At 43.5% G+C, this 24,895-nt stretch overlaps 1 protein-coding gene and 1 pseudogene across 7 annotated transcripts in view; one reads left to right on the forward strand and one right to left on the reverse strand.

The window, feature by feature from the left end:
* The window catches only part of Arhgef3 (Rho guanine nucleotide exchange factor 3), a 310,353-nt gene that overhangs the window by 181,161 nt on the left and 104,297 nt on the right, over positions 1–24,895 (forward strand). The window lies entirely within an intron of this gene.
* Positions 4,290–24,895, reverse strand: part of LOC101721222 (cAMP-dependent protein kinase type II-alpha regulatory subunit pseudogene) — a 46,812-nt pseudogene continuing 26,206 nt past the window's right edge.

Below are 24,895 nucleotides of genomic sequence, written 5' to 3' on the forward strand. Positions count from 1 at the left end.
GCAGACAGGCATGTGGTATGCGCTTCACAAGCACTCAACAAATGGGGGAAAATGAACTCATGTGTGGCAGAGGCTCTGCACAGTTAATTTTTGTTCTTACCATATAACAACATAGTCCATAATTATAATTTAGCAAGAAACATTGAATAACAAGATAGTTCAGTTGCATGTTTAGGAATAAAAAATGTGACCTTACTTCTTTACAATCACCAGACATATGTGCCTGTAGACCTTTTTATTTTGCAGTTCTAGGGCTTCACACTGAGCAATATCCCTGGCTCTTTTTAAATTTTTTATTATGATACAAGGGCTTTCTAAGTTGCTGAGTTGCCCAAGTTGGGCTGCAATATGTGATCTTCCTGCCTCAGCCTCCCAGAGTGCTGGGATTACAGGCGTGCACCACCCTTGCTGGCTGCCTGTAGGCTTTTTTTTTTTTCAGACATGATTTGTCAGCCTCTATTAACCAAGAGTGAAGCCAAACCCTACAGTTTCCTTTTTAAAAATCCCAACTTTGTTTATGGCAAATAATGATTTAATTCTTAATGACTTTTAATTATAAATATGTTCAATACCATAAAACAAAAATTGATTGCTTTCCAATCATTCTTCTGATATTAAAATACAAGTGTAAAACAGGTAAAAACAAGATTCACCCCAATGACTTAAAAAATAACTCCAATTAAAAGACATTTCAAACACTGTATGTAGAACTCAGGACTAAAACAACCTTAAAACATTTTTACTCTTGAGGTAGCACAATAATGCTGAATTAGGTATCATTTATTACAAGCTTGAAAAAACAATGAGGATTCTACCCTTTAAGCAAGGTGGGCTAAATGATTTTCTGCAAATCCCCTATGAGGTTAGTGACAGTTATCCTACTTTTTTTTTTTTGGTACCGGGGATTGAACTCAGGACCTTGCTCGGCAGGTGGTGGAACCACTGAGCTAAATCCCCAGCCCATCTTACTATATATATTTTTAAGTATAAAGATAGCCCTGCCAGTGTGTAAAAGAGAACCCATGGGAAAGCTGCTTCCCATAAAATAAGACATTAGTATCACTGAGGAACATCAGCAGTCAAGACAGGAGGAACAAGAGGTAATAATAGTGAAAAATCAAAACAACTTGTATCTTGGCAAGATTGATTTTGCAAATACATTTAAAAACAAGAATTCCAACATCAGTCCATTGAAAACAAAAGATAAAAGACAACATTCATGGGTCCTTTTCCTTTGTCTCTGTGCAAAATGCTTCCACTTTCTCTAAGTGGAGGGATGACTGTACTCTGTGACAGGACACAACACGCTGTGTCCCTGGTGTTCTGCCCAGAATCTGGGCACTCCAGACAAACACCACTCTCCTGGCTGGAGGACTGCTTCCCACTTTGCTGCTGAATTCACTCGCTAAGCTGCTCAAAGAAAGGCTCTCTTTTGGTTTCTGAGACTATATAGCAATTCTATATAATATAATTCTTTTTTTGGGGGGGGGGGGTACCGGGGATCAAACTCAGGACCTTGTGCTTTCAAGGCAGACGGCAGCACCACTAAGCTAAATCCCCGGCCTGATATATAATGTAATTCTATATAAAAACTATGGACCAAGAGGACAAGAACACACAAATCTTTCCTTCAGAAAATTCAGCCCAAGAAAAGAGAGAGAGTGAGAAAAATGGGGCCAAAAGAAAGGAAAACCCTGCAGGTTGGACCTCAAGCCTAGGCCTCTCAGAAACATTGTGTGCCATCCAAAATCAACAACAAAGATAAGAAAGAGGGCATAAAGCTCCAACCCTAGAAGAAAACATGAAACAACAAAGGAATCTCTTTCCAACATGCATTCCTCCCTGTGAGGCTCAGCTGTCAGTGTCGGGCTCCCTTGGCACAAGGAGGATACCTCAGGCCTCAATCCAAGCTGCAAAGGGAACTGGAACAGTAGGATAATGGCTTTGCTCTTTCTCATTCATGCTGCTCCTTTTAATGTCTCCTTTGTTCAAGCTAGGGCCCACCCTCTTACTCCTCTGCCCCAGGGGACTCACATGCAGTGAGGGTCTGGACTGATGAGCCTATGTCCCTTGGAGTTGGAGCTGGAGGACATGAACGCGATGACTTCTAACCTGTGAAAAGGTAACCATCAATGTGTCAGGGTGTCAGGGAGGGCTTTGTGAAAGGAAAGACAGAGTGGGACTTGTGAGAAGGCCCACACCTAGCAGTAACTGGCACAGGATTCAGACCACCCTAACCAATTCTGGCAGGAAGAAGTGGCAGGGGGCATCTTCTCAGCATTCAAACACAGTCCTAACAAGGTCTGAGCCTGGACAGGGTCTGGGTCACTCCTGAAGCCCAATGCACCTCCTCTCATTGCAAGAAATAGGTGTGGTTCTCATCTGGTGAAGTACAAGACCTGCTTTCTGAATTTACTTGATAATAAAACAACACCATAGAAAAGAAGAACCTTAGGAAAGTGTGAGATCGCCACATGGGCTTTCCCAGGGCTAGCTGCCTGTTTTGGAGTATGAGTTTCATACAACCTTTCATGATTCTGAGAGTTGCAACATAGGTTACCAAGGGTAGTCTGAAAAAGAGTCCTATTTCGGGATCCCTTGTAGCATCTGATTCTAAATCATTCTTTGGAAAAAAATCATTCTGAAATATAGCTAATTAGGACAATTCATTAGAATTTTACCTGCTAAAATTAAAAGGTTAAAAATGTTTTAAATACAAGTTAAATTACTGTCTTTGGGGATAAGCAATTAGAACCCCAAATATCCCAACATCTTAGAAAGGTCTTCATGGTAATTCTGTGAAACTGTAAATGATGCCTTTTGTTTTTTGTGTGTGGTGCTGAGGACTGAACCCAGGGCCTCAAGCTTGCTGGGTGAGTACACCACCACTGAGCTATATCCCCAGTCCCAGTGATGTCAATTTTTGGAAACTAAGCCAGAGTTGAACTTTAGAATGAATGTCTGAGGCAGCTGACAAGCTCCATATAGATGAATACATCCCAAGGGGAATTCCCCTAACAGAAATACATTTTTTTTTTTTTTTGGGTCAGGGTCTCACTCTGTAGTTCAGGCTGGCCTTGAGCTCACTATGTAGCTCAGGCTGTCCTTGAACTCACAGAAATCTTCCTGCCTTAGCGTCCTGAGTACTAGGACTACAGGTGTGCTCCACTACACCCAGCCAAGAAATACTTTCTTAAAAGAGCAGAGCAAAGCAAAGCTTCTAAAGAATTAAAAAATTGATAGTTCGACAACCAAACTATGCAATAACTCGAGCAGAAGGAACGGGCTGTCTGTGCAGCACTTCTTGTCAGCATACTGCCATTAGCTAGTAGAAGCAACTGGGAACAAGAAATAGCCGGACCTGCTGAGGAAAGGATTTAGCTCAGATAAAGTAATGGCACCTCCAGACTCTGGCTACTTCTACTGGCACCATGCTCTAACCAAGTGAACTAAATGGCCACCCCTGGCTCCTTATAAATGGATGACCATTCATTCATGCAAACTGCAGAGGTTAGGGCCGAGGATTTAGCTCAGTAGTTTCGCCGCCTGCTGTGCAGGTGCAAGGACCTGCGTTCAATCCCCGGTACCAAAAACAAACAAACAAACTGCAGAGGTTAAACAAAACATTCACCCAAACAAAAGAAAAAAACCTCTAACCCAGAAAACCTTTTCTTGCTCTCTACTACTGGTAAAATGAGCTGAATTCAATTATTTTTGCTCTAACATGGGTTCTGCTAACCTCAGTCTGCTTTGGAGTACTAACCTGCTGTGCCTTTCTGTAAGCATCACCATGGATTTGCAAACAGCCATAATGTGTGAAGCTGTTAGCAGCCTGAACAATGCCAGTGGACTACAGACCTCGATCACATCTGGTACCATTTTCTACTATAAAACCAAAGGCTAGGGCCAGGGATTTAGCTCAGTGGTTTCACCGCCTGCTACACAAGCACAAAGACCAAAGTTCGATCCCCAGTACCAAAAAAACCCAAAAAAACAAAAAACCCAAAAAAACCAAAGGCAGCGATTGTGAACACATTGTGGACTTTCTCAAAGGACAGATGAAGAGACTGAAGGCTACATTTCTTTCCTTGAAAAAGATGGTAGGAGGGTGTCTACAGTTATACAACAGGTTTCTGGAGACTTTATAGTAACTTCCAAAAGCAACAGTACCAGAAAGAGAGGAAAGGAGGATGTTTACACTTTGGACTTTATATCAGGCACTTAAATTGTTGGAGGGACATGCCATTCTAAACCAAAGATGCGAAAACTAGGTTGGAGTAATCATTACAAGTGGTTTAATAATGGGCTTTCAGAAGCAAAGTGGAGGTCTAGGTCAAATCTCTGTTCATCCTTTAGTGCTGACTTTCAAATTTTCTAAATGCCCAAAACCACAGCAATCACAGCAGTGGTGGCAACAGCAGGAACAACTGTCATGTCTATTTTCCGTTTGTGTTCTGTGGCTGACCAGAAGGGTCTGGTGTTAACACCGAGAAGGCTCTGGGATGTGGCGTATCTATTGTTCAGGGTCGGTCAGATCCAAGCTGGTGCCAAACATCTTCACATCTTAGATGTTCTTCATAGTGCGAGATGTTCCTCTTCATTATGTCCATGCAGGGCCCCAGAAGTCTCTCAAATGCTTGAACATCCATGACTAAGCAGGTGACATTTCCAACTGCATACACTGAAGCAGCTCTAGGTTTGTTGGTGACCAGTGTAAGCTCTCCAAAATACTGCCCCTTGTGGCAGCTGGCAATCTCCACCTCCTGGCTCCCAGCATCCTTGCTTGTTTTAGTCTTGCTCCTAATCATGATGCGCACTTCACCAGACTCGATGATGTAAAAGCTGTCAGCCTTATCACCCTGAGTGAGTATACGCTCTCCATCCTTATAGTTCTTTTCTCCTATCACGTCCACAATCTTCATTCGTTCTGACACCTCTAACGATTTAAGGAGTGGCACAGCCTCAATAAATGATTCGAACATCTTCCTCTTTTTTGCATTGTTTTTCACTATGATTCTTCTAAAAGTCTCCCAGTCCAATCCCCACAGGGAGCCTTCAGAGGTGGTGACAATGGTAGCTGCCCTCGGGGTATTGCACATCAGAGCTAGTTCTCCAAAACTGCCACGGTTGCCATACTGACGACCAACAAGACGCATTTGATTATGTTTTGTTACTAAAATGTTATAGGTTCCCCTTTCTATGACACAGAAGTTGTCTCCATCATCTCCTTGGTCAATGACATGCTCATCCACTTTGACTGTCCTTTCAAACATGGCATCCAGGACTTGAGAAAGGTGTTCCTGATCGAGATTTTTGAAAAGAAGAATATCTTTGCAAGCTTCCTGAAGTCTGCATCTCTGTTCATCAGTTTTAGGATAAAACACCCGCGGATCAGTATCTTCTTCTTCCTCATCAGGGTTATAAGCCCCTGCACGGACTGATACTCGTCTGTTAAATCTGCTGGGAAGCGGGACTTCCAGGTCCTCGTCGACCTCCGAGTCGCTGCTCTCCGCGTCAGGTCCGGGCGGGCCTCGCGCAGGTGGGTGAAGTAGTCCACGGCGAACTCCACGCGGTCGGGCGGCTGCTGCCGCAGCACCTCCACAGTGTAGCCCTGAAGCAGCTCCGTGAGCCCTGGCGGGATCTGGAAGCGGCTCACGCCGGCCCGGCAGCGGTGTGAGGACTGGGCTGCGGCCTCCCCTCCTCACTGCCCCGCGGGCGCCCGTGGCTCGGCCTGCGCTGCTCCCACCTCCTCGGGTCGCGGCCCGCGCCCAGGCGGCGGCTGGGGCTGCGGTTCCGGTCCGCGCCACCCTACGCAGGCGGGCGGGCGGGCGAGGCGGGCTGGGTTTGTGATGCAGGGCTCCTGTAGGCTTTTGACTTGTTACTTGGACTGTTCTTCCATTGGTACCCCGCACTCGGGTACTGGCAGTGTTGAATTGAAGGAAATAAGGAATGCAGTTTATTATATATCTAGATTTCCACCTTTGGATCAGTTCAGGCTCTAAATACCTTCTCTTCCGGGGGGTCTTGTTTTCTTAAACGCAAAAGCCCATGAACTTCAAAGACAGGTTCTGGGCTCAAGCACTTTCTGGCTATTCTTAGCTCTCACTTTCCCTGCAGCCAAGTGTCCTCTTTGGGAAGTAATAATTCTAGTGAGTCAAGGGAATGGTGGGGAGGAGAGAATGGATGCCCACATGTCAGATCCGGGAGTGATGAATCAGCCAGCCCAGCCCAAAGCTGGAGAGATTATCCGCTGCATGCTTCACATTTTATCCTCCGAGTTGACCATTAAGAACAGAACATATACAACTGGATTTCTTTACAGCATATAGATCAACTTGTGACACATCTGTAGGGTTTTTCCTTTAATCCCATGAAACAAAGAGCCATGATTTTGATCTTTACAAATAGAGACAGGAGCCAGTTCTGTAGCTTTGTGCTGATGCATTTGAAAAGGCAGCAGTTCTGGTCTTGGGGTGGGGGGTGTGCACGTGCACCCACACACCCGCATGTGTGTAACCTCCAAAGGTGACATCAGCATGCGGAGTGCCAGGTGGCTTGCCAGGCTGTGCCTCCTGGGGTCAGGTCACTGATGGTCAGTGTGGTGGGTCTGGAGGTCCCCTTTTTTGTGGACCCTGACACCTCTGGGCTCCTATTCAACCCAAAGAAATCATCAGAGGAAGAACCAGGAGAGAACAGTCACTCTGGGTCTGCCTCCTATGAGATAAAATCCCTCGAGAAGCCAGAAGAGCAGAGGGCATGAAGACGGTTATAACCCTTAGGCGGCCACGGGCCCGGAAGACTACTCTGGGGACAGCTCCTCATTTCTGCACTAGGGAATCATTGCCTCATGACTTGCATCTCTGCTCCCTGGGGATTTCCCTGTCCCAGAAGGAGCAGACAGAGGCCAGGACTGGGAAGTGTTGGGGGCAGGAGGAGAATGAGTCACAAGCATGGAGAGACTCACAGTTCTGCCCGGGTGGCCACCTTCCCAGTGAGGCCAGGTGACAGGGCCCCGTGGTCAAATCCACAAGACTAGGCACTGCCTGTAACCAGCGAAGGTTTCTGACCCACATTAATACTAAATTTTTGTGGGAAAACAAACTTCATAGGTAGAAGATAAATGTTCTGATGTTGGTAAACAATATAAAAAGAGGCAAAACCCCATTAGGCATAGTGGCACGTCCCTATAATCCCAGCTACTCAGGAACCTGAGGCTGGAAGATCGTAAATTTCAGGCCAGCCTGGGCAACTTAATAAGACCCTGTCTCAAAATAAAATAAAAAGGGCTGGGAGCGTAGCTCAGTGATAGAGCACTTACCATGCTCAAGGTCTTGGGTTATCCTATAGTACTACCCGGAAAAAAAAAAAAAAAGCAAAATTTGAAATGATTTGATAAAAGTTTAGCTCTGAGGATAGGCTTTAGGTAATTTAATTTTCTTCTCTTTGCCTGTCTATATCTCCTAAAATTTTTTTATTTTTTTAATCAAAATTGTGTGTTACCTATATGCCAAGGGAAAAGACAAAACCAAACCATTTTTTTTCTCTTCTTTTCTTTCTAATTTTCTTAAAGGAAAGGAGAGTATTGGAAGCAAGATTGGAGTGAGGTGGTGGAGACAGTCCAGGAAGGATGAGAGGGTGTGAGGGAGACAGGAGAGACGTGGATTTTCAAGGTGAATCTGCAGTGCTAGGAGGGAGGCAATGGTGAGGACTCAATGAATAACTTTTGTCCTCAGCTGGAGCTGAGATGGGTGGAGGGACAAGAGGAGGAGGGTGGGAGGAGTGTCTGTAGGCGCCGAGGAAGTAAGGACTTGGGGGATATGCGAATCTACCCCCAGCACGCGGCTGGGACCCTCAGGTGGCGTGGCGTCTGAAGGTCTGTCCCCACCGTGAGGCAGCGTGGCTGGCAGTGGATGATGGCGAGAGACAGCCCTGGAAGCCGAACCGCCTGGGCTTTGATCTGAACTCTGCCACTCACTAGTTGCATGACCAAGTAAGCAAGTTACTTGGCCTCTGTTGGGGCTTAGTCTTTTTGTGCGTATATTGGGGATAATAATAGGCCCTGCCTCATACAGTTGTTGTAAGAATAGGATTAAGTGAGTTAATGTTTATAAAGTAGTTGGCACAGCACCTGGCATATAGTAAGCCCATGTCATGATTGATAAGTAAAGATTAAAAACGAGGGCCCCTAGGGCCAGGGATTTAGCTCAGTGGTTTCACTGCAAGTGCAAGGACGAGTTCAATCCCCAGTACCAAAAAAACCCAACAAAAGTAGGGCCCCTGAGGGCCTGGAGTATGTGTTTAATTATTGCTGGACATGTGTGTCTCTGGCAATGTGCCTATAGTTGTCAAATAAACAGTTTTTAACTATACCATGAGTTAAATAGATCTCAGATGGCTTTATTTTCTACATGTACCAAAAAAGAAAGGGAAAAGAAATAAAATACTCTATCTCATTTCAAGTTCCAAATAATAAAATTTGTTAAAAATTTTTTGGAGGTGTTAGGAAACAGGGAGGTGGACTTTGGGGAGATGGAAAGGGGATCTAGGGAGAGGGGGGACAGGAGGGCAGGGAGGGGAGGGAGAAGTAAAAATGATTACAATATGGTGTTTATGTACCAGTTCCCTAAGAAGAATGTAATTATTATGTATTGCAAACATATACTAATGAAAAAAAACTAAAACTTGTTCAATAGACACCTATTTCATCAGATAGAGACTGCCAATGTTTTTACAAATTCTGGGAACTGTCGTGCCTTGTACATGCATGTGGTGGCTGATGTGGGAAAATATCGACCAAGAAACAAGTGAGGTTTAGAAGCACTGTTGATAAGGCTCTGGCAGCGTTACAGATGAGGGGAGGGAGCATGGATTAAAACCCAGGCCAGCAAATGCATAAAGAAACATAGTTTTGGACCTCGGGCCAAAGTTGATAAGATCCAAGGCTGGGGGGCTACATTTTGCAGAAGGCCCTCCCAGGGGTCACCAGGCAGCCTCCGAGGGGAGACAGGGAAGATGAATGGAGTCGTAATATTTTTAGCATACATTGTTCTCTGTTCTAGAAACAGTCAGCCAAGATGAAAATGTGATCCGACACTCTTCCACGCTTTGTGCTACTGTAGGATTTGTGTCCAGAAATAGAAAATGGTGTGTTTTCTTTGTCTGGTAATTAAATTTCTTGATGTTTCACCAGAGAGTGAGGAGTGACCATCTGTTTTGAGCCACCAACATTGGTATCACATCGTGTTTAAGTGAACAGGAATGAGCATTGGGGGAGGCAAATGTGATATCCAAGCAGGAGCTTTTTAGTTGAGATCAGAGCACTAGAATAATAAAAGCAGCTACTGCTCATTGAGCTTTTACTGTGTGGATTTGACATATCTTTTCTTCTTTAAACTTTTCAACAACCCAGAGCAGCTGTTACTATTGTTGCTCCCATTTTACAGATGAAAAGAATGAGGCCGAAAGCGGTAATGAACTTTGATCAAGGCCCTGATTCTATGGTAAAATGAATCTAAATACTATCTCTAAACCATGTTGTATGTAAGTTTGCCTGGAAAAAACTCATGGAACATGTATGCCTTTTATTTTTAAATAAACTACAGTTCCAGCTTCTCATGCAAACTTGTAAAAAAGAATTAGATAAGTTCCTGGTTTTTTTAAAAAAAGGCTTCTGATTCTGTAGGTACAGGACACTTAGGTGCTATTTTATGGTCCCCAGGAACATACAGAATGAAGTGGCTTCACAAAAGGCTGGCTCTCCTGTCAGCAGGAGGCAAAGGAGGCTTGATTCACTGCAATTAAGATAAAAATAAAGCTCGTTTAGTGGTTTTACTAAATAAAGAACTGGGTACCTGCTGACAGTAATTAGTGTTGAGTTCAGCCTTTAGAAAAAGCCACCCATACATCAAGTGTATTAAGCTGTCTCAGTGGGAGAGGTGAATGGTGATTATTGAACTATGTGCATGTAGGAGTGTGTTCTCCACAGCCCTGTCCCCCCAAAAACCTCTTTTATTATAGGATAGCAATGATAAGCTACCTTTTATTAAGCTCTTACAGTTTTTTCAAGAATAGTATCAGGCCCTTTACGTATATTTTTATTATCATATTTCAGTCTAAAAAAAGCCCTCTGTGGGAGAGAGTATTATTTGTTCAGTTGGAGGACGGAGGTCCAGAGGAGTTAAGTGAATTGCCTGAAGCCAAGGAGTGCCTGTGGCAGAGCTGAGAACTGATTCCCCACATATTTTGTTTATTGTAGAATTTTTCAAATACACATACAATTCCAGAGATTAGTATAATGAAGCCCGATATCCCAGGCACCTACCCTGTCTCTCGAATTTTAAAGCAGATCCCAGACAACCTATTATTTAGCTCATAAATCAAGTCCAAATGTAGTTTAAATGTCACAATTTTAACTGTAGATAAAGCCACTTCCGAGCAAAGCAGTAACCCTCGAGAGCACCCGAAGGAAAGCCGCCCTCCTGTTGGTGGGGTCTGGTTTTGCTCCAGCGTGTGCTTTTCCAGTGTTCATGTGTTGCAGAGATAATGGTGTCACTGGCCCTGGGTGAGGACTCCAGGTGCCGGTCAGCTCCCGAGGACAGGCGCCTCACCTTACCCTTAACAGCCCGGCACTTTGCTGAGTCTCTGTGGGCTGGGCCCAGCTCCCTTACTAAAATGAAGGGTAAATGCTCTTAAGGATCTCCCAAATGTTTAAGCATCAGAAGTTCATTATGTTCCAGCAATACCAGGATCGCTTGTCGGCCTTTGGGCTAAGATCAAGTGCAGCAATACCAGGAAAACAAGAGAATCTTTGAAGGAGAGAGTGAGAAAATGGTCCCCCCTCACTTGAGGCTGCTGCTTCCATCTTGAAAGCTGCTGCCGCTTGCGTGCTCTGGGAGCAGAATGGGGCTGCATTCGGGTTTGAGTTTACAGTTCAGATCTTAGAAGTGTGCCTCAGCTCGGGGGGCATGGAGCTGACTCCAAGGCAGGTGAAACTGTTTTCATGAACTGAATTCTGGAGAGTTGGGAACCACTTCCTCCCAACTTAAAATTCTTCTTGTAACTCTGTTGATTACAATTTGGTGGGAGTGTAGGAAGCTCAGGATGTATAAACAGAAACTTTCTCTTGTCTCTAATTTACTGTATGGCCCTAGGTGGGTCACTAACCACTGAGCCTCAGGATTTTAATCTGTCCATTCAGTAAATACTGAGTGCCTCTTACTGTATGAGTTGGGGCCTGGGCACTGAAGAAGTGGTGTATGTGCCAATGATTTGTAAATAAATTCTGGAATAATTATTGGTGCTCTCCTTGATCAAGTGCAGGTGCCTTTGGAGGGAATTTTTTGGATAATTATCTGTGCTCATGACTGATTCTTAGCTATTTAGCACTTTACAGGGAGAGAAAGGGGATAGGACACAGACTCTCGGGACCACTGAAGACAAATTTGGCCTGAGGCTGGATCTGAAGAGGGTGACTGAATAGAATAAATGTTGTAAGGATCGGCCCTAAGCAAGCCCTATTCTAAAATACCACCAGATAATCTCAGGAATATAGTTATACAGGGGCCCCTTCAAAACAACTAAAACACCAAATCAAAGTTCACACCTGGTCAGCACCCATTTCCAGCAGTCTGTATTAATGTGACCTTTTCATTGAAACAGGGTTCACAGTTCAGGCTGACCTTGAACTCAATACAGAGGCCTCACTATCCTCCTGCCTCAGCCTCCTGAGTACTGGGATTACAGGAGTGTGCCACCATGCCTGGCATCCATGTGACTCTTTAACACTGGGCCCGGAAGTTCTCTAGTCATTTTCATGTGTTTTAATAATTAACTCTCATTAATTGCTGCTGAATTTGCAGCCCACTTTCAGTATCTCCACATCTTAATAAGCTATGAAACCATTATCTTGTATTTTAATTCTGTTCCAGTTTCTTGTACAATGTTTTCTTTTTCCTTTGGTACCAGGGATCGAATTTGGGACCTTGCGCTTTCGAGGCAGGCAGCGGAACCACTGAGCTAAATCCCAGGCCTTAATGAATGAATGATGACTTTTTTTTTTGGTACCAGGGATCGAACTCGGAACTTTGCGCTTGCGAGGCAGGCGCCAGAACCACTGAGCTAAATCCCTGAACCCAGTTCCAGTTTCTTCTAGTCCCATTTGTTTAATTTCTGTGTTTCTGTCCAGTTTTATTTGTGTTCTTTTGCTCCTTTGAGGCTGGAAGTAGAGTAAAAAGAAAAAAATTAAGACACAAATAAAACTCTCAGGTTAGAGTGAAGAAGGGATTTTTATGAACCCAAATGGGAATTTTAGGGCTATTAAACAAATTACTTGTTAGGCTGTGTGCTGTTCAGCACTATGATATAATGGACAGATTACAGGCCTGTGAAAGGCTGGCTCATTTTCAGAAGTACAAGTACCAGACCCAGGGCCACTAAGGTAACACAGAGATCCTTAAAGCAGTGGAGAGCAAGCCATCCTGTATTTTTGTTCCAGCATAATCACAGCAGAAGCCTAGGGGTGGCTGCTCCATGGCACACACTGAACCAGGCACAGCACCAGGCACAGGGTGGTGAAGATGAATGAACTACAGTTTTCCCATTGTGTGATGGCAGCTTCAGTGAAGTACAATGCAATCAACTACCAGATAGATGCCTTTTTTTTAGCTTTGTTTACTGAAGAAACTTGGCCTTGGGGCTTTCCTAAGGACTTTGGCTTTGATTCTCCAGAAGGTTTTGGAAGAAGGATTCCATCTGATGGGGATGGTCTTTTGAGAAGGTCAAAAGCTGAGGGTGTAGCCTACTGAAGTCAGGGGCTGGTGGATAATAAACCAAGTAGGAAGTCAAGAAGATACCCCAGGAAGATCATCTGCTCCATTAAAATATATGTATTCTCTCTCACTGTGAGCCGAAAGGAAAAATGAGTGCTGTAGGGTTCATTTCAATTCAGGTATCACTAAAAAGACCTCTCGCCCTAATTTTGACGTGGATTTTTTTGTTCTCTCATTGCTGTTTTCTCGGTTCAGGTGGAGAAAGGGAGCAAATGTGATGTATTAATTATCTATTACAATATCACTGCAAATTTAGAGCCCGAAAACACACACATGTATCACTGGGTAGTTTTTGTAGGCCAGGGTCTGACGTGGTTGAACTGGGTCCTCTACTTCAGGGCCTCACAAGGCTGAAATCAAGGTATTGGCCAGGACTGGGGTCTCATCTGAAGTTTGACTGGAGAAGAATCTGTTTCTAAAATCACATGGTCGTTGGCAGCATTCAGTACCTATGGTTGTAAAATCGAGGGCTTTGGTTTCTTATTGGCTGTGGGCTGGAGGCCACCTTCAGCTTGGAGGGCAGCCTTAGGCTCCTTGCCACACATGTCTCCCAGCATGGCCTCTTATCTCCTTAATTTCAGCAAAGGAGAAAGCATCAAAATATGGGTACAAGACCCATCTTATGTAATGTAATGATACATGCAGAACCCTGTACATTCTGTCACCTTGCCGAATTCTGTATAACTAGAAGCGGATCATGAGGCCAGCCTGTCCTCGAAGAGAAGAAACACTCAAAGTGTAAATACCAAAGGCGTGGATCATGGGGGACACCCGCCATATGCAATGTGGACATGGTGGAGCAGGTGAGAAGAGCACAGCCTGCAGGAAACCCAGGAAAAATCACTCCATTTTCCTCTTCCTGTGATCCTGGGAAATTGATCCAGCACCCTTCCTCCAGCCCCTGAATCCTTGTAGCTGACTTTTTAGCCCTGCTACAAGGTTGAGGCAAAACCTGTTTCATTATCTGTTGGCTGGAATCTTGGGGGCAGCAGCAGTGAGTACTGGTTTTATTTTCCTTTTCCATTTGTTTTGTTTGCCTGGAAGATTTTGTTCCTTTTATTTGTTTTAAATTAGTTATTTGTGAAAAATTAATAAAGACAGGCAGGATTACATATAACATGCTTAGAAGTTTTCAGGTAGCAGTTTTGAGCATTCTGTTTATTGATTTAGTGATAAGTCATAAGAAAAGAAACTTAAGGGCCAGGGATTTAGCTCAGTGTTTCCGCCTCCTGCCTCGCAAGCGCAAGGTCCCGAGTTCAATCCCTAGTACCAAAAAAGAAAAGAAAAGAAACTTAATGGTTCTTAGAAAAACTAATCCTGGCACCATTTTAGATCTACCATGACCATATCTCTCTGTCTAGTTTCCTTGCCTTCAAATCCAAGGTGCAGTATCCATACTAACAAGATGTTTCAAAGTGGACTGTTATGGCTTGTGTCTAGATGTCCCCCAAAGCCTTATGTAGGCCTTTTCAGAGGTGGCTGGATCTAGAGAGTGTAACCCTGGGATTGATTTGAGATGCAATGCTAGGCTCAAGAGCACTAGGATTAAGGGTGTGAGTGCTACCTTCCCTAAGTGGCCTGGATAAGATATAAGGGATAGAAAGAGCTGTGGTCATCCTTTGTTTCTTTGCTACCTTCTGCCCACCATGTTTCTCCTCTGCAATGCCACCCTGCCTTGGAGCCAGCCAACTATGGACTGAAACGTGTACAAACTGTGCGCTAAGTAACCTTTCCTCCTTTAACTTTGGACATCAGTATTTTGTCAAAGCAATGAGAAAAGTAACTAAGAAACTAATCATTTTTAAAAAACATGAACTTGAAATTTTACACCATAGAAATCATTGGTATCCTACATTGCTAAGCATAACTTTGCTGTGAAGTTTCTAGATATTTGTCACCTAAGTGCCTACCACATGCCAGGTGCTCTGCCTGTTGACCTCATTTCCTTTTCTTACAAGATCTTGACAGTGAGTTGAAAGGTAGACATTATTGTCTTCAGTTTGCTGATGGTGAGGCCAAGTTACAGAGCTGTTGTAAAAGTCCAAAGGCCACACAGCTTCGAGTTGGGATTCTGCCTGGCCGTGTGTCCTGTTAACTCATTGTCCCACCAGGAATTACAGAACCAGGGCCGATCCCTCACTCACATTGCCATCCATGTGTTATTATTTCTGAAATCAGTGGCCGTTTTCTAGAAATCACAAGAGACAGAACTTAAAGAGAAACTTCCTTTTGTGTATCATTGCTTTCCAAGAAACAGTGTTATAGAAAATGCAAAGGTTGGGCCGGGGATTTAGCTCAGTGGTGGCGCCGCCTGCTTCGCAAGCGGAAGGTCCTGAGTTCGATCCCCGGTACCAAAAAAAAAAAAAGAAAATGCGAAGGTTGAATTACATGATGTTTTCACCTTTTAAAATATAAAACACTGTGGAATACAGTGAGAGAGAGAGGGAGGGAGGGAAGGAAGGAGGGAAAGCGGACAGGAAAAAGGTCTAAGATGAAAAGATGGCTAAGACATACTGTGAGATTTGAAAAAGTTGCAGAAATTTGAGTATGATACCGTTTGTATACTAAACTGAACCACCATAATGCGTCTCTGTTTTTTTTTTCAAAGATACATAAATGCATAGAAAGCTATATGAAAGGGTAATGCTAAATTCATTATAACAGTTCCTTCCAGGGAGGCGACCTGGTACTGGCCGAAGTGTTTGTGTGTGTGGTCCGGGGGCTTGAATCTTTAATATTCAAAGTTTCTACAGGGAGAAAATATTTATATGTTGCTTGTGTAATTAGAAATTAAACAGGATCTCACTGTGTAGTTCAGGCTGGCCTTGAACTCGCTATGTAGCCCAGGTGGGCCTCAAACTCACCATGATCCTCCTGCCTCAGCCTCCCGAGTGTTGGGCTCACAGGCATGCACCACCACGCCCAGCTTAAAGCTTTTTTAAAAGTAAAATATGGCACATCAAGTCAGCCCTCCTCATGTCTAGCCGCAGCCAAAAGTTTCAGTTAATGTCACTAAAACAGTAAAGAAAATAGGATGAACTAAAGATACCACATCAGCAAGTGGACTTTTTCCCCCAGAGACTTCCGAATCAGCTGGGACTTTGATGCCTGGCCATCGTTTAGATGAAGAACTTGCTCAGGGGTCAGCTGAGGCCACCCTAGGAGAGTTCTGAGATCCGCCATGCTTCCAGACTTCTTGGGTCTCCCTCACTTCGTAAAGGGCTAGATGAGTGTGTGTGTGTGTGTGTGTGTGTGTGTGTGGGTGTGTGTGTGTGAGTGTGTGTGTGTGTCTAATGGGGTGAGGGGATTAGTTGATGAAGGAGAGGGAGGTAAGAAAAGGCTCTCCTTTGAGACTAAAACCATAGGGTTCCTGACATCTAGTAGGGACCCCTCCATCCAGCCTGATTATCACAGTTGGCATTATGGCTTGTGTCTTGATGTCCCCCCAAAGCCTCATGCAGTCATCGGTAGGGAATTGATTTATGGTGCAGTGCTAGGCTTAAGGACCCTAGGATTGAGGGAGTGAGTGCTACTGGGCCTAAGTAGTCTGCATAAGATAAAAGGGTAGAAAGATGCTATTGAGGGCCCCTCCCTTGCTCTCCTGTTGCTTTGCTACCTTTGTTCTGCCATGAACTGTTGCCCCTCTGCCGTGGGCCACCCTGCCTTGGAGCCAGCCATTTATGGACTGAAACCTCTATAAACTTTGAGCTAAATAAACCTTTGCTCCTTCAACTTTGGGTGTCGAGTATTTTGTCTCAGCAAAGCTCACTATGTAGTTCAGACTGGCCTTAAACGCACTAAGTAGCCCTGGCTGGCCTTAAACTCACCACAATGCTCCTGCCTCAGCCTCCCAAGAGCTGGGATTACAAACATGCACCACCACGCCTGGCTTTTATGTTTAAATTTTCTGTCAAGCAAATCAGCTCTAGCTCTAGTGCTGGTCTGGCTAATTTTATAAGTAGTTAAGTGAAGTTCATTCAGCTACTCGGCCCATAAGTGACAGCCTTGTTGGAGAAAATGGGGATGTGGGATGCGCTGTCCTGAATTGATGGCAGCTGATTGATAAGTTCTATCTAATCGGAGGACATAGAAGGTCTCCTAGACACCCAGAAGTGTGCAGTGGTTACGAAGCGGATTTGGTTAGGGCGGCGCGGGAGAAGAAGCCAACCCTAGGTTGCTCCTTCCCAAGGCTTTGCCTTGTGACAGTACAGTGGGTCTGCGGGGGGCTTGATAATTCACCAGTCTGTTTACCCTGCACTTGATCAGTACAGTGGAGGAACCGGAGGTACTAGGGAAGGAGTTTTCAACATTTTTTGCACCCCATAGTATTAAGTATTCTTAAGATCAAGAAGATATTTTCTGGTGCTAAAGGCTTTTTCTTTTTTTTTGGTACTAGGGATTGAACTCGTGTCCTTGCGCTTGCAGGGGGCGAAACCACTGAGCTAAATCCCCGGCCCAAAGGCATTTTCTTTAACTTTGTGAATGTTTGTACCAGGGAATTTGGCATTTGGATTTTACTGTTTTTGAAAACCTCTTCCATCCCAGTGAATTTCCCAAACCATGAAATTTAATAAAGCAACATACTAGAAATTCTTACCTAAAAATGAAAGGAATTTAGTTTTTATCACATGAAATAAGTGAAAAAATAATTTTTAAATAAATTGTGTTGATTATGTAATGTGTTACTGGGTGAATTTCCAAATGCACTTCTGGCTGCTATTTCAGCCATTCAAGGAATAGAATTTGTCTTAACATGAGTCAGAGCAGAGTATCTATCCTGACGTCTCGAACTTTTATTGATTGCTTATGATGCTCTGTCTCGGCCCTGCAAGGAGTCCCTCAGCACATGCACACTTCTAGTCTCATGTGCGGGAAGATGGCTGGGCAGTGAGCTGTGGCTTGGTGGGTACGTGTTGTAACAGAGATATTTAAAAAAGCAGACATTTGATGACAGCATTTTTGGAGCCTCAACCTTCTTATCCATCTAGTGTGGGAACCAGTTGGCATCTCTGCTTCTGTCCCGCTTTGAAACTCTGGGAACCTGTGGGGAGGCAGGCCACCTCTTGTCCTAGAACATTTGTTTTGCACAATCATTGAACAGTAAATACACCGTGGGACACAGTAAATATTTACAGCCCCCTGAATCACTGTGTATTTTTCCTCTCGTTGACCATTGTTGTCTGAGTCCCCAGGCACTGTACGGGTTTCCTTCATTGAGTGTGACAGAGAAAGTCTGGCGTGGTCTTTAAAAATATCCTCTTTGCTGAGCAAGGCGGTGCACAAAGGTAGTCCCAGCTACTCGGCAGGGGGATCACTGGAGTCCAGAAATTCAGGGCTGGCTTTGGCCACAGTACAAGACCCCATTGCTTTAAAAAAAAAAAAAAAGAAGAAGCCTGAGGGTGTAGCTCAGAGGTAGAACTCTTGCGTAGCAGGTGTAAGGCCTTGGGTTCTCTCCCCAGTACTAAAACACAAAAACACTCAAAAGAGTGAGGAGAAAGAGAGAAAAAGAAAAAGTAACCCTCTTGCCTCAGAATGCTAGAAATATCCACCTAAGAGCAAGGTGGCTGCCGGAACTGCATCTCATCCCCTATTTCCTCTTAGCGTGGTGAAGGAAAATGCAGACGATGACACAAGATGAGATAAGCCTGGGCATCTGGTGGTTGAAATCATCCCCAAAGGGTTTCCTGGCCGATGAAGATTTTCCATGCCTGAGAGCATGTTGGGAACCTGCTGGATTTTGCACATGGTCCCTCCTTGGGTGTGGGGGAGGTAGGGATTGAAGTAGTTATAATCCTTTGCTGCGAGCTTGTAGGCCCTAAAAATAGAGAACCAATAGGGCTAGGTGGTGTACACTTGTAATACCAGCTACTCCGGCTAAGGTAGGAGGTTTACAAGTTCGAGGCCAGGCCAAGCAACTTAGCAAGATCCTGGCTCAAAATTAAAAACAAAAAGGGCCAAAGATATAGCTTAGTGCAAAGATTCTGTGTCAATCCCCAGTCCAGCACGAATAAATAATGAGGCAGGCAGCCTTCCAGGGCTGTGGCTCCTTGCAGGGGTGAACTGATACACACAAGCCCAATCAGTGAAAGCTCATTTCCTAGATTCTTTGAAATTTGGAGAGAAGATACAGAGTGTAGAGGGTAAGATTAGATAAATAAGACCTTATTTTATTCATTCTCAATGCCACACACATATACACACCCTTACACCAGCTTGCAAATATGCATAAAAACCCACTCTGAAATTTATCTATGCAAATGCACAAATGAATCTAGTTATGTAAGTAGACATTATGTTCTCTTCTTGTCTTTTGAGATGGGTTATACAAATTATCATCACCTTTTTGGGGTGCCTCAGACCAACCATCAGTCAGTACGCTGTGCTGTATTGTGTTGGTCTCTTGTTGCTGGAGAACTATTTGTCCTCAGGAATTTCTGCTTTTTGAGTTCTCAGGTCAGCTTATCATGGTTTTTTAGCTCCTCTGTCATGACTAAGCTGCCAGCTGTCATTTTCCTCTGCCATGAGCATTTCTGTCTGTGGCAGACCTCCTCACAGCTCTGCTGCAGCTGCCTTCCTCTCAAGATGTTATGACTGTGCACTAGGGTGTTTGCAATTATAGGAGGAAAAGTACCTGTTGATAAGGTCCATGGACTACATTAGTCTGGTATGTCTTTGTTTTGTTTTGTTTTTCTTTTTTGGGGGATGTATATTTTATTTTTTAAAAAATCCTAACTAGATGTGGTGGCACACCCCTTTAAATCCCAGAACTTGGGAGTCTGAGGCAGGAGGATTGCCATGAGTTTGAGGCCAGGTTGGGCTACATAGTGAGTTCAAGGCCAGCCTGAACAATATAGTGAGACCCTGTCCCAAAATGCAAAAACAAAAAAATCTTATTAGTGCATGTTAATATTACACACTGATGGGGTTTATTTGGAGAAGCTGGTACATGCTAGCATATTTTAATCAATTTCTTTCTTTCTTTTTTTTCCCCTTGTACCAGGGATCGAACTCAGGATCTTGCACTTGCCAGGCAGGCACAGTGCCCCTGAGCTACGTCCCTGGCCCTGTTTTAATCAATTTTAATCCCATTACCCCCTCCCACTTTCCTTTCCCTTCCCACTAGTTCACATCCCCGTCTCCAGAAGTTTACCTCCTGGTTTTTAGGACATTTATTCAAAAGTCTTTTTATCATCTTATTTCCTAGTATGGAACAGATTTTGCTTGTTTAAAAAGTGATAAATTCAATGATAATTTAATAAAATCTAGATAACTAAAAATATGGGAGTGAATATTTGTCTTATGATATTTGTACTCAAAAAACCCTAGTGTTGGGCTGGGGATGTAGCTCAGTGGTGTCGCACTTGCCTTGCAAGCACAAGGTCCTGAGTTTGATCCCCTGTACTGCAAATCAAAAAAAATACCTAGTGTTATATTCTTTTAATGTACTGAAATTGTCATTTAACTCTGTAAATATTGACTATATAAAATTTTACTTTCTCATAAGTGATTTTTGCCTCTTACAAAAGTACTTATTTACTGTAAAAACAAGTCCAGAAGTTTTTTGTTGTTGTTATTTGGAACAGGGTCTTGCTAGGTAGTCCAGGCTGGCAGCCACCTCACAATCTCCCTGCCTCAGCCTCCCAAGTGCTGGGATTGTAAGTCTACTCCACCACATGTGGCTTATACACATTACACCCAAGGGTCCCTTGTTAGAGTTTATGGCTGTCTTTAGCTCACAGTGTCTGATATTTAGTAGTTCTATTTTTAGTAGAAATTGTCTTGCAGTGAACAGTCTTAGCTGCCTTTTCTTGGTACCAGGGATTGAACTTGGGACCTTGCACTTGCAAGGCAGGCGCCGGAACCACTGAGCTAAATCCCCGGCCATAGCGAACAGTCTTCTAGCTGCATATTTGCACACATCCAAAAGGCTGTATTCCCAGGGATGGAATTGTTGGGTCAAAAATGGATACTTTGATGGTTCTTAATGGCCATTCCCAGATTCAGCAGCATGTTAGAAATAACAGTCTTTTCTGGCTGCAGGAGGAAGCTTATAATCCCAACGTTCTGCAGTGGAGTTATCCAAGAGCTGATAGATGATATATGATAGCGTGCTGGGGGTTTGGGGCCATCGGGCTAAGCCTTTTCAGGTGACTGACTGGCTCCTGGGAGGGAATCTTTGTCAGGACCTGTTGCGGTCTGTCGTGACCTCATCCACTGGAGGTGACTGCCTCGGAGTAGAGGGTTTACGAGGGGGCAGGTTCTCACAGGCTCTGTCCCACTTGGCATTCCTTGCTCTCCAGCTTCAAGGAGCTTCAGAAAACAGTCCACGTGTCTCATGAATAGTCATCCTCGTCAGTTCCCACTGGTAATTAGTGGACCATCTTCTATCCTCATATTTTCTGCCTGATGGGCTGTCAGGCCAAACTTGCTGGCCAGTTTTCTAGCCAATTAAAGATGGAAGACTAATTCCATTGATTAGTCAATTTCAGTCAGCCCAACTGGTGGAACCCTGGTGCTAATGCAGAACCACGAGATAAGGTTTGATCCTGCATGAACTCAGTTGGCCATCTTCTTTTAGAGATGGTAGCAGAGCAGGAACATGTTTACATTTGTTGTCTCTCCTTCCTCTCCAACCCCTCTTTTAGAGGTTAGGGGTGTATCCAGTGGTGGAGTTCATAGGTACATGAGAAGGCCCGGGTCTGATTTCCAGCACAAGGAAAAAATACTTCTTTTATTTAGACTATTTTCTAGAGTATAAGAGTATACATCAATGAGTTAGGGGGGAAAAAAGTTAAAGATACATGTTTGGCTGGGTATGGTGGTGCTTACCTTACCTGAAATCCCAGCTACTTGGGAAGCTGAGTCAGGAGGACGTCTAGCCTGGCAACCTAGCAAGACACTATCTGTGGGAAAAAAAGGGGCAGGGGCTGGAAATGTAACTCAGCACTCCCTAGGTTCAATCCCAGTATGGCTAAATAAATAAAGAACTGAATGTGTACATTTTGAACCTTGTGACGTGGATCTTGACTTTTCACATTCCTTAGGAAGCCGTATGTTTATCATATAAAGCAGATTTTTGCAGGTTCTGCATCCTGGAAAGCATGAATTTGTATCACACATTTGTAGGAGAGGCCTTCCTGGAGAGAATGAAGTAAAGACTAATGCAGACCAGTTCGTTCACATTGCTGTCGACCCTTACACAATGTCTTTTTTGTACTGTGTCTGGTCCTTATTTAAAGCATGTTTAGAGCTGGCTTGGAGTGAAATCACGTTGGCATTCCCACACACAGGACTGACAACTATGAGTGAGTGAATCATTGAATAAGTAAATAAATCCCTGGATGGATGAATGAAGGAGCTAATTAGAATAATCCCTGGCTGGGATTTAGAATATTTCAGAATTTTTCATTTAAAATGTTTCTCCAGTTATTTCAGATTTCCCAAAGAGTAATGATGGACTGAAGTTAATAGGACATTTCTATGTACAAATGAAGTATGCAGGAATTCTAAAAAACTCTCATGCTAAAGCAAACTTCCTTCCCTACAGGGAGGAAATGGTCTTTACTCCTTTAGGAGTTTTTCATCAACTATTGATAGAAATTAAACATCTGTTTTTAACCTGTTTTTTTCCTAAAATCACTCGTGCAGCCATGAGGAATCATCACTGAAGCACAGAGCCTGAGGAGAGGCCTACATGAGAGGAGGGCTGGTGTTAGTTGGATGCCAACAGCGTTCCTCAACCTGCAGAGCTGTGTCAGGAAGGTTATTTTTACTGTAGAAGTGCTCACATTAAACACCAACAGTTTTCCTAAGAGATGTGAATTCTCTCTCTTTTAGAAAACTGAGGAAAAAAGACTGCATTCATTTCTGGGTCTTTGAGAAAGAAATCACATATATACATATATGCATACATTCATTCAGAGAGAGAATGAGAACCAGCATGGAGGTGCATGATTCAGTTTTTCTATTTGATTTTTTTCCCGGAGGTCAGGGGTGAGCCATGGGTGACTCAGCCACAGGGCAGGTTATTTATGAGGCCCCATTTTGGCCCTCTAGATGGGGGCATGCTGTATCTTCTGTGTAGTATAAAATCTGGTACATTTTAAGACCTTCTGCTAAAGCTAAGCAGTCCTTTCCAGGAAGCAATATGGTGCTTCCACATGGCTTAGACCACTGGTGATGAGCCTATGGCACATGTGTTGTTTTTCTTTTAAGACAAAAGATGTTAATATATGAGTTCTTTTTTCTAAGCTAAAACCTCAGTATTCAGGTTTTGTGGGATTTTTTGGTACTGGGGATCGAACTCTGGACCTTGTGCTTGCGAGGCAGGTGGCGGAACCACTAAGCTAAATCCCCGGCCCGTATTCAGGTTTAATTGTAGTCTTGGCACTTTGGCGCTTTGCAATAAATAAGTGGTTCTGGGGTTGCAGTTTGGGCACTTGTCTCTAAAAGGTTCGCCATCACTGTAGATCTTTCCAAATAGAAATAACAAATAATTAATGAAATCTTCCTCTGATTTTATGCTTTTCTCTAACATGCTTTTAACTAACATGTCTTAAAGTTGTTTCATTATAATGTGTTCAATATAGGTATACACTTGCTTTTAAAAAAAAAACTAGCCAGGCATGGTAGAGTACACCTCTAATCCCAGCACTGGGGAGGCTGAGGAAGAAGGACCACAAGTTCCAGGCCAGCCTGGGCTACATAGTGAGAGGTTGTGTCAAAAAAAAAAAAAAAAGTTAAAACTGTGACCATACACCCGGGCTCGGTGATGCACACTTGTAAGTTCCAGTTTCTCAGGCTAAGGCAGGAGAATGACAAGTTTGAGGCCAGCTTGGGAAGCTCAGTAAGACCCTGTCTCAAAAAAACCTTTTTTGTTTTTTAAAGGTTGGGAGTGTAGCTTAGTGGTATAGCCCTGCTGCAAGAAAGAAAGAAAATGTAATTTAAAAATTGTAAATACTAGAGAATTTTATTCAGATAGCAACCACAGTTGGCCTTTAAGTAAAGGCACCCTGATACATTTATCCTTTACATTTTTCAAACTCTTTTTCTCTGTTATACCAGCATTATGTGGATGTTGCAGAAAATTATAAAATAAAGGTAAACAATTAAAAAGGATTATTAAAACACAATTTTACTACTAAATGAGAGCTACTGTATTTTGGAGTATTACCCTCCTGAATGTATAATTACATGACACAACAGGGTGAAGTGATGTGCACACACAGTTTTGTGGCTTTTTGTCTTAGTGGTGCACACAGAGATTATTCTTATTCTTCTGTGTACCTAGACCTTCAAGTAGTTAATATCTGTATAGTGTCAGGCAGTCCATGTGTGACATAACTTAGTCCATTATTGTTGACTATAAAGACTATTTCCAGTTTTTCTTACTATAAACTTCAGTTTTTTGCAGTGATACCTGCTTTCTGTGTCATACCCAGTGCCATGAGAAGTGGTTTCCATGTAACATCTATCTTTTTATTTAATTGAGGTAAAGGTCGCATAACATAAAATTAACCATTTAGAGCATATACTTCTGTAGCATTTAATATACTCACAATGTTGTGCAATATGGTTTCAAAACATTCTGTCACCCCAAAGGGAAAACCCGCAAACATAGTATTAGCTTTTCATTACTGTGACCAAATATCTGACATGCACAGCTGAAAGGAGGAAATGGCTTCTTGTGGCTCATGGTTTCAGAGATTTCAGTCCATGGTTGGCTGGCTCCAAGTAGAAGCATCATGGTGAAAGGGCACGGTAGAGGAAAACTGCCTACCTTCTGCAACCAGGAAGCAGAGAGACAGGGAAAGAGCCTGAGAGAAAGGAGCCAGGAACCAGAGATAATCCCAGGTTGGGCCCACTCAGATATGCCCAGAAGTATACTTTTATAATCTCCTAGGTGGGGCTGGGGATTTAGCTCAGTGGTTCCGCTGCCTGCCTCGCAAGCGCGAGGTCCCGAGTTTGATCCCTGGTACCAAAAAAAAAAAAAAAAAAAAAAAAAAAGTGCACTATAATCTCCTAGGTGTCTCTTAAGCTAGTCAGATTGACAAGATTATTCATCATAC

The sequence above is a fragment of the Heterocephalus glaber genome, unplaced genomic scaffold, assembly GCF_053883595.1.
Source record: "Heterocephalus glaber isolate CG9 unplaced genomic scaffold, H.glaber_assembly_v1.0 deba00001472, whole genome shotgun sequence".
Taxonomy (NCBI): Eukaryota; Metazoa; Chordata; class Mammalia; order Rodentia; family Bathyergidae; genus Heterocephalus; species Heterocephalus glaber.